This window comes from Panicum virgatum, chromosome 6N (assembly GCF_016808335.1).
Source record: "Panicum virgatum strain AP13 chromosome 6N, P.virgatum_v5, whole genome shotgun sequence".
Lineage (NCBI taxonomy): Eukaryota > Viridiplantae > Streptophyta > Magnoliopsida > Poales > Poaceae > Panicum > Panicum virgatum.
Genome location: NC_053150.1, coordinates 3,748,793 through 3,757,931, shown reverse-complemented (window position 1 = coordinate 3,757,931; position 9,139 = coordinate 3,748,793). Strand labels below are relative to the sequence as shown.

At 47.4% G+C, this 9,139-nt stretch overlaps 1 long non-coding RNA gene across 4 annotated transcripts; it reads left to right on the top strand.

The window, feature by feature from the left end:
- The first annotated feature begins 502 nt into the window (after window positions 1–502).
- LOC120677615 lies at window positions 503–6,079 on the top strand. 4 transcript variants are annotated; one of them, XR_005676382.1, is made up of 7 exons: window positions 503–918; window positions 1,700–1,773; window positions 2,160–2,192; window positions 3,573–4,027; window positions 5,443–5,460; window positions 5,590–5,701; window positions 5,795–6,062. It is a non-coding gene; the product is annotated as an uncharacterized LOC120677615 (long non-coding RNA). The 4 variants fall into 4 exon arrangements; XR_005676381.1 differs by having other exon boundaries at window positions 504–918; window positions 3,573–3,628; window positions 5,795–6,079; XR_005676380.1 differs by having other exon boundaries at window positions 5,443–5,701.
- The last annotated feature ends 3,060 nt before the right edge of the window (window positions 6,080–9,139 follow it).

Below are 9,139 nucleotides of genomic sequence, written 5' to 3'. Positions count from 1 at the left end.
CAAAATTTAAATTTAAATTCAAAAAATTCCTAAAAATACTTCAAGTTGTGATGAATCTAATGGTATCAAATTTTCTGAGAAAATTCGTTCATTTAGTATAGTTTGCGGGGATTTAAAGGTAAATCAAAAAAGAAAAAGAAAAAAAATGAGCCGGCCCATTAAGGCCCACCCGTCAAACCGGTCAAACCGGCCGATAAACCAGTTGCACGGGAGCTTTTGAATTTGGATTTGAATTCAAACCGGTCAAACCGACAGATAAACCGGCCAAATCGGCCGGTAAACCGGTCGGAACCGGTTGCACGGGAACTTTTGAATTCATTGCAATTTGGATTTGAATTCAACCGGTTTCCACGGGTTACCGATCCAACCAGTCCGGTAAAACACAACCAGTGGCCGGCGATTTGGGTTAACCGATCGGGAAAAAAACCCTGCTTTCAATGCACCGCAATGTGCTTTCCACGTCGCGCGCCCCTCTTTCCTTCCCGTCCGTCGGACCCCTCCCCCTCCCCCCACTCTCCCTCGACGGTTCCTCACCTCCCACCCTCGCCTCCGCCGCGATCCGGCGTGCCTCCCTCGCTGCGCCCCCCCCCTCTCCTCCGCCCCGCTCCGACGTCTCCGCCGTGCCTCCCCACAGGCCCGTCCCCGTGTGCCCTCACCGCCGCCGGGCTCCCCGGCTCTTCACCGCACTCGCCGACACCTCATTCTCCAACTCCAACGATCGGCCCCTCCACGCCGTCAGCACCCGATTCGGCGTCGCCTTCGGACCCGCACTCCACGGGACTCGCACCGCGCGGCCTCCGAACAAAGCACCAACGCCGCCGTCCTCGCTGCGCCGCGGTTTTGCCGCTCCCCGCCGGAACGCCTAAACCGTGAGCAGTCCCCTAAGCGGCCGCCCTTGGCCGGATTCCGGCCATCCCTGTGAGTTCCCCTCATCCTTCTCTTCCAATTTCATGTGTCTACCAGGATTGTGTCTGCCTTGCGTCCGCCTCGCCTAGCTTCTTCCTCCCCACACAACCGCTCGGTAGTCCACTCCGCCTCCCAATCGCGACTCCGCCCGGCTGCCGCACGCTCGCCCCACCTCCACCTGCGGCGCATCCACGCGCTCGGCTGGGGCGGCGCCTCCCTCGGCGCCCGGCACCGCCGCACGTGCTCGACGGCGCGACTACCCTCCGTCCGGACGCCGCACGCTCGCGCCGCCTCCACCTCCGGCGCATCCACGCGCTCAGCTCACCTCCTCTCCCTCGCCCTCGCGCCTGGCCACGGGCCCACCCTCAAGGCGTTCCGAGGCGCTCGCACGCAGCGCCTGGCCGGAGATGGGCGCGGAGCCATCGCCGACCGCCCGACCCCACAGGGCCCCTCATTGCACGCCACCTCCGGGCAGCTGCACCAGTACGTGACCTCGTCGGCGCTGCAGATCGATTCCGGGCGGAAGCACCACACCGGGCATTGCTGGATGTCTCCGCCCCCCTCAGCCTGCCTCTCCATTGTGTTCTGGTCCGATTGCCCACATAATCTGTTCCGAGTGCTGAGTAAATTGAAACGGGCTTTGTTCAGACTGATTTGTTCGATACACATGATGCAGTGTGGATATTTAGTCTATAGCTATTTGGGTTATTTGGGTTAAGGGAAAGAGAATCACTTGTACTACCGCGTCTATGTTCTGGTTCTGGCTCTTAACATATCGATGTTTTTTCCACAGGCTTAAGTTCAGAACCACCTGAGGGATTTACTGGCTGAAGCAAAGTCAGACATTAATTGTTGTGAAATGTGAAGGTTAGTTCTTCTCTTGATTTTTAGACTACTCCTACCACAACTTTGTGTGGCACTACCACTTCAGTTGCACATACTGCCATATCACTTGTTTGACTGCATGCCATAGTTGTTACTTATGGTTTTGTTCACTCGCAACATTGAGTCCAGTGTTTTGCATGATCTAGGGAAACCTCATGTATGTTAGCTAGCTCTTGGCCTTAACATCTCATGCGGCAGCAACATCCTCAGCAGAACATATTACAAGTTTTTACGACACCTTGTAACACTATTGATTCTTTAAGCCTGTAGTATGCATGGAGAAACAGACTCACTTTTGCTAGCTCTTTTTCATCGTATATAAATCTGATCCAAAAATAAATCTTCATTCTCTTTTTGTGTGCGTGCAGGATATTCTAGATTTCGAGACCAGTAGTTCTGAGGTAACCGCAATCTCTATCTAATTTTATTTTCATTTTGTTGGTCTGTACTTTTGCAGCTGCTCATTATCTGTAAACATATATTTAAGATGTAGTTTGCTACATCACTATTATTTTGTTGTAGAGATTCAACTCAACTTTTTTTACATAAATAGCAACTGAATGGCTAAAATTAGATTTTTTTTTGTTGTTGTCGAGATTCAACTCAACTTTTTTCTACATGTATTGTTTGTGTCGCAGCTGAGCTGAGCTCATGTAACATGTTTAATTGGAGGTTTTTACAAACCAAGATTAAACTACCTGGAATATTAGTTTCTTGCATTAACATGAAGCTGTCTCTGGTTTTGCTACCATATTAGCCAGCTTGAAATTTTTACTAATTTGTATTCTGACCATACTCTGGGTCTATCTAACATACTGATGCTGCTTAACATATACGCAGGTAGGTATAATCAGCATATAATGATAACTTTCTTATTTTATATTACGTATCATATGACTGCAATGTAACCCTTCCGCTGCAAAACTCTAGAACTTGTGAGTAAACTTGAGCCTCTTTTATGTATGTTAGATAGGCACAGTTAAGACCACCGTATTTCTGGCTTCATTTTTTTCATTCCTGAACAATCATATGAAATGTGTAAGGTTATGTAAGAACTTAGAAGCATGTTTTTTGAAAAGAAAATATTGGCGTTACCAGCAATGGTTTCTGCTGAAACCTGTAAATGCTAAAGTGCAGGAGGTGAAATCATGCGTACCTGACTAGCATGTATTTTTTTGAGGGCTCAACGGAGGGGGAGAGGATCCCCCACCTGGATTTTCATTTCATAGTGGCCCTGATTGACTGGATGGAGTAGAGTTCTTACATACTGCCAGCACAGTCGATTTTAAAAAATGAAAGATGTTCAGATAATTTAGATATGCTAGCTTGATTGGTAATGGAACAGGAAAGAGGATGAGCTCTTGATGAGACCCAGAATTTTATTGTATTAGTTTTCTTAATCTGCCACTCTAATAATGGCCTTATAAACTTCAACTCGTTTCTCAGAGAAAGCAGAAACAGAGAAATGATGGCATCTATCAGTCATACAGTTTTGAAGAACTCAGTAGTTATATTCGCTAGAGTCATGCTGTCATACATGATACATGTGTGTAGAACATAGGCTGTGCAAAAAAATGAAGTCGCCAAATTTGCAAAAAAAACACAGCCCTGAAGTCATGAACTATACACAAACACTTATAGCATGGTACACTTGCATGATCCTTTGGAGTTGACTGTTCCTATCTGGTTTTATACATAGGCACTTAGTTAGTGGAAGTCATCTTGCAGTGATATTATCTCATATTCAACTCTCGTGAATGACTGTTGTATGATATTTGCAGCTCTTGACAAGGACTGGCCAATCAGATCATATCCAAAAATTGGAGGAGCAGCTACTGTAAGTTTAGTGCAATAATAAGAACCTTGTCATTCAAGCAAAGTCATCAAAATAAGAAGTTTTTTTCTCTGATTTACTTTCTCTCGCCAACCAACATAAGAATGTTAATGCTGGACATAATAATGTTAATGCTAGAACTGGTTATGGATGATTACTTGCAAGAGTTAAGTGACATTCTGAATTAAATGTAACTCTTGCTTTAAAAATCAGTTAGCAACTTAGTATCGCTTCCTCTCTGTATTCTGATCCTTTTTTTCTCTCTTAAGTGATGCTAAAACTTGATGAACTTTGATTTGAGGTACCATGAAAACCATTTATTGTCATCCGCTTCACTTAGCAAGATCTATGGATATATGGATTTATCTGTTATATATGCTCTGGCATTTATTTCTTGCCCCTGTAAGTGTGAGCAAGCAAATCTCTTTATTTTTTATGCTCTTGTGTCAACCATGGAGGCGATTTTCTTAATACGACAATTGATGGAGAGATATAGGGAGCAGAAGAAGGACTTGCACATGGTCTTCATTGACCTTGAGAAGGCATATGACAAAGTACCGAGAAATGTCATGTGGTGGGCTTTGGAGAAGCACAAAGTCCCAACCAAGTACATTACCCTCATTAAGGATATGTACAAAGATGCGACGACGTTTGTCCGGACATGTGATGGCAACACCACTGACTTTTCTATTAACATAGGCCTACACCAGGGGTCAGCATTGAGCCCTTATTTATTTGCTTTAGTGATGGATGAGATCACAAGGGATATACAAGGTGAGATCCCTTGGTGTATGCTCTTTGCTGATGATGTGGTGCTAGTTGACGAGAGTAGGGCAGGGGTTAATAGGAAGTTAGAGCTGTGGAGACGCACGTTAGAGTCGAAAGGGTTCAGACTTAGTAGGACCAAGACCGAGTACATGATGTGCGATTTCAGCGCGACTAGGCATGAGGGGGGAGACGTTAGTCTAGATGGTCAAGTGGTGGTCCAGAAGGATACGTTTCGGTATTTAGGATCGGTGTTACAAAAGGATGGCGATATTGATGAAGATGTTAGGCATAGAATTTCAGCTGGCTGGTTGAAATGGCGGCAAGTTTCTGGCATCCTTTGTGACAAGAGGGTGCCACAAAAGCTAAAAGGCAAATTCTATAGGACAGCAATTCGTCCGGCGATATTATACGGTGCTGAATGTTGGCCTACAAAAAGACGACATGTGCAGCAACTGAGTGTAGCAGAGATGCGGATGTTGCGGTGGTTTTGCGGGCACACAAGGAGGGATAGAGTCCGGAACGAAGTTATTCGGGATAGGGTCGGGGTGGCACCAATTGAGGAGAAACTTACTCAGCATCGGCTGAGATGGTTTGGACATGTCCAACGAAGGCCTCCTGAGGCGCCGGTGCGTAATGGGATCCTTGAGCTAGTCGATAATGTAAAGAGGGGTAGAGGTAGACCTAAACTGACGTGGGATGAGTCGGTTAAGAGAGATCTTAAGGATTGGAACATCTCTAAAGAGATAGCTTTGGATAGGAGCGCTTGGAGACTAGCTATCAATGTGCCTGAACCTTGAACTTATTTCTTTCGGGTTTCATCTCTAGCCTACCCCAACTTGCTTGGGAAAAAAGGCTATGTTGCTGTTGTTGTGTTGTGCCTGAAAATATACTATTGCAGTCGCATCGAGCCTACTATTGCAGTAGCATCTTCTTTGAGTATTAAGTGATATGTAATTCAGTAGAGCAATAAATTTGCCTGTTTGGTTTGGAAAAAAACATACACGAATTGCCCATTTGATGCTGCTTCAACATGTTGTTTGCTTATGCAGGGGAGTGTCCAATAACATGTACGCGGTGTCGCTTCTATCTACTCTGTTTGGAAGTTGATTTTGTGCTGAATAAAATAATGGTAACAAATGTTTAGTTCCAGTTCCACTAATCCAGTTCATGTGTACCTTGTTCTGCTTTTTATGTAGTGTACAATTGGTTGAATATTTAGTGGAAAAATTTACCTGGAAATGAAAGATTGATCCTTTTAATGGTGAAAATTTTATCAAAGTTGTTGATGTTCAGTGAACCGAAGTGAAGGTATGCTTGTCCTATATTTTCCATGTTGCAATCATGCCAAAATAAACTATTACAGTTGTACTATATGTGGGTTTGTTTTCTTGCTCTACTCAGCCAAGGCAGCCGTAGCTCAGGGACGCCACTGCTGACTGCTGCTGGGGCCTGCCAAAACATACTCCTACTTGGAAATGGAATACTATGAATCATTTGTGGCATACTCCAACCAATATAGAAGTATTTATGCATCTATTTGATATGATAATATTGATATATAGTTCTCAGCTGGTCCTACCGTAGTAAAGCTTGATATGATAAGCCATGACGCATAGTTGCAAAACAATTATAGATTTAGTATATTTTTTTAGCTCATGTTTGGTCCTTATTTTATGATTTTTCTAATTAAGTATGTGTCTTGCGCTATGAATTTTTTTTGCTGCCCGTGACGGGCACTCCACTAGTCTACCTAAAAGCTGCTTTTGCTCTAGTACAAAGTGAAAGCACCTCCACCCCTTGCTTTTAGTTGCTTTTGGGTCAAATATTTACCCACCTGCCACTGGTTATGATGGATACCGGTTCGCATTCTTTTTATTCCGTTGCGAGCTCCTCCCTCTCACGACCCTCTACGCTTGCTCACCGGCGCCGCTCCGCTTGCTCGACGGCGCCTCGCCGCGTGCCCCGCTGCCGTGAGCTTGCCCCACCGCCACCGCTAGCTCTCCCCGCGGCCGCGAGCTCGCCTTGCCACCCCGTTGCCGCGAGCTCGCCCCGCCGCCGCCGTGAGGCCACCCGTTGTCGCCGTGAGCTCGCCCCGCTGCCGCGCAAGGCCACTCCGTCGCGGCGAGCTCGCACCGCCGCCGCCACGAGGTCACCCCGCCGCCGCCGCGACAAGGTCACGACATCTGCTCCGTAGCTTCTCTGCGGCGGCCCTCCGCTGCTCCTCGGCTTCCCTCCAGTGACGCTCCTCCCCAATCCTGCAGCGCCACCTCCCAATCCGGCGGCGTACGGCGGGCGTCGCGCTCTTCCGTTCCTGGACACCAAGGTGGGAAGGCTCGCGCGGGAGGGCAAGCTCAAGCTCCGCGCCGTCGCCCGAGGGCGAGCTCCGGCTTGCTAGTCCCGGCACGGCCATCCCCAGTGTGAAGAGAGAGAGGGGAGGAAGATTGGTGAGAGGGAGGAAGAAGAAGGGCTGACGTGTGGGGTTCGCTTGTTAGAGGGGAGATCGTTGAGTAGTCAGGAATGCGTACAGCATGTAGGGTCCACGGAGTAGTTTTTCAAAAGCCAGCCAATTCACCAAACGGTCTTCTATTTTTCCTACAACTACTTTTTCACAGCTCACAGCAGCTTTTCCAAAAGCCACAGCCCAACCAAACACATCCACCCAACATGACAACATCTGATATTTAATTTCCTAGCAAAAAAGGCAGAAAAAAAACTGATAGGCACGGCTCACCAAATTTCAACAGGTTTTTTCCATCATGTTCAAATTTTGTTTGAAGAAAACATCTGCCCATCGAAACTCACACAAATCCTCAACTCGGATATCTTAAAACACAGAGCAAATGATGACCAAACAAACCTCAAAAACATCTGAAAAATCGAAACTAGTAATCGAGTAATTGAATTTGTTAGCAACATGAATAAACAATTCAACATTACTACCATGATGTCTGTACGTGTACCGAAACCAGATAACTCCTGTCCATACAGTCAGCGTCCAAGATACGGACAGAGCCCGTTGACAAAGTCGCACGGGAGCGCGCGTCATGGGGCGTCCATGAGGGGGGATGCGACACACCGGCACAGCACCAGGAGAGACCGAGAGAGAAACAAGGGGTAGACTAGAGAGAGAAGAGGGAGTACCTTCCTTGTGGATCTCTCTCTCACTCCAATAATTCTTCACAAATTCTCTCTCTGATCTCTCTTTGCTCTGTTTGCTCTGTTGATGGTGTTTCTTGTTTGGGGAGGATCTTCTGAGTTGCAATTTAAGTACGAAAATCATTGCTTTAGAATGTCCTTGAGATACAAAAGTGGTGTTTCAATTGGCTCTGTTCAGCTAGCTTAGCAGTGTTTTTTTCTCAAATCAGCATCAGCCACCAGCCAACAGTACTTCTCTCTGACAACAAATTAGCACCAGCTATCAGTCACAGCCAGCCGAACATAACGCAAACGTCAGAAGTCATATGTCGGTGGGATGTTGCCTACTCGCCTAGCGTGTTCGAAGTGTTAGTATCGGCGTGGTCTCAAGATGCTACAATTGAAGCCTATTGTGTCAATCGTGTAACGTTGGGTTATCCATACCTACCCACATGATATAACACTTCATCTTCTTGATATGTTAATTTTGTTAGTAACCATATAACCACCTACTATTTGCATATTACAACTTATGCTCCATTTGGATGTCGATATTGGAGAGCTTGTCATTGAATTGGATCCAATACCAAATCAGCCTAGGTATTGAAATTGACTCAATACCAAATACGATTGTTTGGATGTAGATGGAATTATTAGATGGAATTGAACTAGAGATAAATGCCAAATCTTGTTTGGATGCGCATACCGTAAATTGGGATTTGACCCATTGTCCCATCCACATCTCATCTGCACTTCTTGTCCTCACACCATCACTCAACCTCTAGGGGAGCGGAGCAGCGGCGGTAAGCATGGGTAGAGGTGCAGCGGAGCAGGAGGGTGTAGTGGAGCGGCGCGGTTGGAGCAGGGGAGCGGCGCGTTGGCGCAGAGGAGTTGGGGAGTGGCTGAGCGCGCAGAGGAGCAAAGTGGTGGCGGAGGGAGCAGCGCTGTTGGCGAGGGATGCGGAGGCGTAGGAGGGTTGGGAGGGGAGGGGCGGCACAGCAGCAGAGGGGGAGCAGAGCTGGGCGGAGGGCCTGAGGGAGCTGAGCGGTGATGGAGGGCTCGGGAGAGCGGCACGGTGGCCGACGGAGCGGCGCGATGACTGGCGCAGCAGGAGGGGCGTGGGGAGTTGAGGGCTTGGGGGAGCAGCATGGCGGCCGGTGGAGTGGCGCGGCAGAGCAGAAGGGGTGTGGGGGAGCAGCGGTCAGTCGAGGGATGCGGAGAAGAAGAGGGGTGCGGTGAATGCAACACAATATAGAGGGGTAGAGCTCGGAATCGTGGGTGGAGGTTCAACATCGTGCTCAATACCGCTTGGTATTGAGGGAAAATTCCAATACCAATTCTCGGAGCATCCAAACAGATGATACTGAATACCAATTCCCAATTCCCAATTCCAGACATCAATATCTATATTCAAACGGTACCTTAGAGGCATTTTGCTAGTTTTGACTTCTCACATACTGTATAGACATCCAGCAGCAAGGCAGCATGTCGCATGTTGATTGGGGCTGTTGACAGCCAAATTTGTCACCTGCTGAGGTCGACCGGTCTGGTTCTGTATAGTCCGAGTAGAATTATGATTTTTGGAAAGAGTCCTCATGTAATCCTACTCGT